This window comes from Neoarius graeffei, chromosome 13 (assembly GCF_027579695.1).
Source record: "Neoarius graeffei isolate fNeoGra1 chromosome 13, fNeoGra1.pri, whole genome shotgun sequence".
Classification (NCBI taxonomy): Eukaryota; Metazoa; Chordata; class Actinopteri; order Siluriformes; family Ariidae; genus Neoarius; species Neoarius graeffei.
Window position 1 is genome coordinate 38,477,112 of NC_083581.1, and position 5,281 is coordinate 38,482,392.

A 5,281-nucleotide genomic window follows, 5' to 3' on the forward strand; every position below is an offset into this window, starting at 1 on the left:
GCATGCAACAATGCACCTCTCCTAATGTTTGTCAAGCTATCTAATGAGGCATAACTTTTAACATTTATAAGGAACAGAACACACTTGAACAAGTTCTTAGAAACATTTTATGATTTATTTATAATTTATAATTGTGGCCTATTCCTCCTGCGGCGCAGACACCTGTACATGGAAACAGAAAAACATAACCAAAATTAATTTGATGCAGCATTGATAAAGAAAGTCAGCAGTAGGCTATGGGTTTCTAAATGCCACCCTACCTCACATCTCCTCATCCCTCCCTCTCTCTCTGGCGCATACACTGTAAAAAATGAATCACCCAATCTACTTAAAAAAAAGTGAGGCAGCTATTTACACGCATTATAAATGAGTAGATATTACTTTCTTGAATTTTAAGTAAATTTACTTTAAAAAAGTGATCAAATAGATTTACCCACTAAAAATGAGTTCTTAATTTTTTTTAAGTAAGATTAAAAACAATGAGTAGGTGTAACAACTTATATGTAGGTAGAATTTTATTATGTATTTGCTTAAATGTACTTTATATTTAAGGTATCTTACCCAGTAATGTAATTAATATTGCTTAATTTTGTTTCATTTCAATATCAGAATTGCTAGATAAACATAAGAAAGGAGACCACGCTGTTATGCGTTTTATGCCTTTTATTTTACTTTCAAGTGAAAGTACAACTGAACATTATTTTAAAATTGAAGTTGTACAGAACCAACATTTGCTTGGTGTACCATCAAAGCTAAACGGTAGCTGGTTAACTGTGAAACAAACTTAACATGGACCAACTGAATTTCTTATTTATCTTATTTTTCTTATTTCTTCTCATTTCTTCTCATTTCTTCTCATTAATTAAAAAAAAAGGAAATGTGTCACCAATATATTTAGCACTGGATCGCTAGAGTTACAATATGCCTGACAGAAGAAAACCTAGCCAAGGCCTTGGCTTGTAAGAATAATAATGTCTTAACAGTAGCAGGTTAAATGCGAAACTGAAAACTGAAGTGAAAAGTTCTTGGAAAAAAAAAGTTGTACATAGCCGTGTAAAATGGCACATTTGTAGGTAGGTATGAAAAAAAGGAAATACCTAGGTATGAAAAAAAGGAAATGTGTCACCAATTTATTTAGCACTGGTCCCCTATGGTCCAATATGCCAAACAAAAGGGGAAAAAAAATATCCAAGGCCTCGTCTTGTAAGAACATTAACAGTACCAGGGACATTTTGAAGCTGAAACTGAAACCTGAACTGAAAAAGAAGTTGTACAGAGTTGTGCAGCTCTCTCCCTGTGGCATAAATTGATCAAATATGTTCTATCACACCACACTCATCAGCATCGTTACCCATCGCTTTCATCTCTTGATCGTGTGTGTGGGCGCAGTTCTGTTTTGCTGGTGGGGGTTAAATCATTCTGTTTTTTCTCTAATTTTCAAACAGAATTGGTCTCTAATTTTTTACATTCCCCAAACACGTTATGGCGTGTGTGTGTGTGTGTGTGTGTGTGTGTGTGTGTGTGTGTGTGTGTGTGTGTGTGTGTGTGTGCGCGTGTGTTTACTGGCGGTGATCAGTGTTTTGTTGCAGGAAAGCAGCATAGCGTCAACAATGAACAACTGAAGATACACTGAAGTGTAAAATGGCTTAAATGTGGATATTGGCATCAAATTCAAAAAACAGGGAAATGAGTCTCAAATTTATTTAGCCATGGTTCGCTGGATTGAACCCTAACATGCTGATATATATGCTGTTGAAACAATTGAAGATTTCAGATGCAAAACTCCCCAAGTGCCTTTTTGGTGGGATTCCAAAAACATGCTGTGTTTCTATAAATTAAGTTTTAATTTCTATAAATCTGAATGAGAAAATGCTATTTAAATTTTGTAATGGCTTTTAGAGGGTTTTGCATTTGAACTCTTCAATTACTTCAGTTTGTTTTTCAGGGAATGTAGTTTCCCTGAAAGCTTCCCCTCCTCCACTTCAAGAAAGATTTTTTGAAAGGTCTCAAACGTATGTTTAAGTTCCTTGGGATAGCTCAGATTCAGAGCATAGGTAAGGCCAAGAAGAGCAGAGCATGCACTTGCTATGTTTCCCAAGCCACGCATCACCCTTACACCTTCTAGGACAATGCCAACCTCATCTGTGACAACACAGATTTTCATCACTTGCTGGTCTTCTTGGGCCAGGTCTTCTGACTACAAAAAACAAACAAACAAACAAACAAACAAACAAACAAACAAAACAAAAACAAAGTGTTATTCTCAGAATTAAGCAATATGATGTACAATACTTCTACTGAAAAGAAAACCCAGAGCAACTCAGATAAAACTCAAACAGGTCCACAACACAGTAGAGGGACTTGCATTTCTAACTAGTTATTCTGTTGAGTGCAGATAATAAAAAGGAGCTCAACGCAGATCTGTCTCAAATAGGTTCAATGAACTAGTTCAGTGGCTGCATTCACCTTCAAGTCATTGATTTGAGACTAAGTGATAAAACATTAACATTTTTCAGTAGCATTTGTGAATGGGTGGCATTAATTCTGGAAATAAACTACTAAAAATATTACACACTGCACCTTCAAAGCTTTGCGTTTGTTTTTCAATTTGTCTGTATCTGTGAGAGGTGTGAGCTCGAAAAACTGGATCTACTTGGGTGGTGTGCTATAGAAAAAAAGGTATTACCCAGTGCAAACTTAAGTATTCCGAACTGAGGATGTGTAATAAACTTTGTGAATGTATGTTAGGTCACTTACGTGGTATTCTTTTATCAGTGCCTTTTTTTCTTCTCCCAGGTAGTCAATCAGGGATAAGATGACCACTTCTCTCCTGAGGTCAATGTTGTTGGGATCCTGCAAAGATAGTCACATAATTCTTTGTATAAGGACCACTGAAACACTCAGAGCAGAATACTCAATTTGTCACAACATTCCTTTCCATCCTGTGTTGAATCTCCAAAAACTTTGTTTACAAGTGAATATATCACACTTATAAACTCATACGTTTTGGAGAAATGAGTATGACTGCGATGCATGTTGGACTAACAATGAGTCAATTGGTTTTAGCATCAGTAAATGCATTACCTCAAAAAGACGGCTCATATTAGCCTTGAGTCTTTCCCCTAAGGCCCCTCCTTTGCTCTGGAAGAGACCCAGGAGCCTTGGTGTGTAGTTGAAGCAAGTTAAAGTTCTCATCGGAGAACTCACCGATGAGTCTCGTCTCATCTCACCGGATTGCACTAGTCTGCTAACTACTATTGATTTACCATACAAGTTAGCGGTCAAATATTCTTAAAGCACACACCATTTGTGTTTTTGCAACACTATTATACCATTTTAAATAAACCCAGCATGCTTTAAAACGTGTCTGTGGCTAGTCCACCTAGACTAGCATAGCTAGTTCACAACGAAACGACGGTGTAAAATGAAGCACCAGTAAACATCATTCCGTTTTTCTGACATGACCCTTGCCTCTATGAAAATCAAATGATTACACACGTAAACGGTAAAATCACGCCATTGTTCCTCACACTAACTTTATCAACTGACGACCACGACAGCTAGTCGTTTATCAATATCCACCCCTACCAGCCAAAATGCCATTAATATCTTGGAAGGCAAAGTACGGCAGTTTACATGTTACATATCATGCCAAAAGTATCTTACAACTTACCTCGGAAGATTCAAGAAGCAAAACAGACGTCCAAACGTCTCGCTAAATGTGCGACCTGCCACCAACGTGTCTCCTTCAGAAAGAGCGAATGCCCGCGCATGGGTTTGGCGGAAAGTGAACTGCACAGACCGGAAATAGTAGCTTCTACTTCTTAAAAATGAGTATGATTCCTCACACGCAATGCAGTGCATTTTCATCCTACTCTTTAAAAATGAGCTCGATTCAATACAGCTTCTATGAAGTAGACAAGCTTCTTTAAAATGTGTTAATTTAGTTAAATAAATGAATCCCTGTCTAATTTTATTTTATTCAAGTAAGTTTAATCAACTTTTGTTCAAAATAGAGTATATTGATTTTTTTTTGTGAAATTAACAGTTTTTCTTTATTAAATTTACTAAAATTCCACGAAAATCAGAGTTCATTTTTTACAGTGTACTTAAGCCACTTCTTGATTGCGTCACTAAAAGCAGCGTGTGTGCTCCCTGGCAGCTGCTTTTGTAGAGCATCTGAAAGAAAAAGAACAAAACAACATTGAGACTTTGCATGGTGATAATTGTTAAAGTTTGAGTTGTTAAGACTATGCACGTCACACTCTAGTGGTAGGTGGCAAGTAATGGTACTAGTACAGAAAATATATGTAAAAATCAGAAACCATAGATGTGAATCTTGTGACAATTTAAACGGGATTTAAAAAAAAAAAACATTTTAATTTCCCCATTGACACAAAGCGGAAATAGAAATGCCACTACCGGACCATTCGTCACTCAGTCAGCCTCCCTGGACTTGCCTGCACACCTGCTTTTTCTGAGTAAGGCGCCTGGTGAGTTTCTTAATCCTTTTTAATCCTTTGCATTTTTCACAATATGTTTGTCGTTGTCGTTATAATCGTAATGTTACAGTTAGTGAAGGAGTTATCAAAGAACGTTTAGAAGTAGTGTGCAAGTACTTGCGACAGCTTACTATTTTACCCTCTTTTACAGCTTTGTGCACATGCATAACCTACCAAACAGGACATCATGGATCTTGGTGTCCTTAAACGCAGTTTTTTCCCCCTTTCCAGCCCAGTTAAATTGGCTGGCCAAGCTGTTGACCAGGAGGCTACGCAGCGTCCGCCTCACTGTGACCCCTACGTCGGTTCCTCCACAAAGGGCTAAGGTAGACACCTGATAGAATAAAATGTAGCATGAAGACAATAATGAGACAATAATGAGGCTACACAAAAGAACAGGTCAGCTCAAAACGACATGCGACCTAGGCCTACATGCTCGATTTAAACGCTAAGTTTTCACACCAACACTAAGTTTTCACTCCAACAAGACAACTACTTCGACTCGTTTTTCGATTGAATAATGCATCTGCATTGTTGTTGTTTCAAATGGATACTAGTTGAGGGAAATTTCTCCAACGCATGATATGACTGAAGTTCATCATAACTTCTTAAACTGCTTGAAATTGTATTCGAAATTCCCTTTATTAATAGTGACTGAGTAATGGTACGTACCAGATGTCCAGGGATGAATGAAAATGTAGCGTGGTCCAGTGTTTTTCTCAATGTTGTTTCAATGGTCCAAGCGTAACAGCAGGCCGATCCACAAGAGTCGCGATCCA

General features: G+C 37.5%; 1 long non-coding RNA gene across 1 annotated transcript; it reads right to left on the minus strand.

The window, feature by feature from the left end:
* Window positions 1-2,161: 2,161 nt before the first annotated feature.
* Window positions 2,162-3,172, minus strand: LOC132896095 (uncharacterized). Its single transcript, XR_009655930.1, has 3 exons — window positions 3,085-3,172; window positions 2,758-2,853; window positions 2,162-2,197 (listed from the first exon to the last, which is right to left on the minus strand). It is a non-coding gene; the product is annotated as an uncharacterized LOC132896095 (long non-coding RNA).
* Window positions 3,173-5,281: the final 2,109 nt, after the last annotated feature.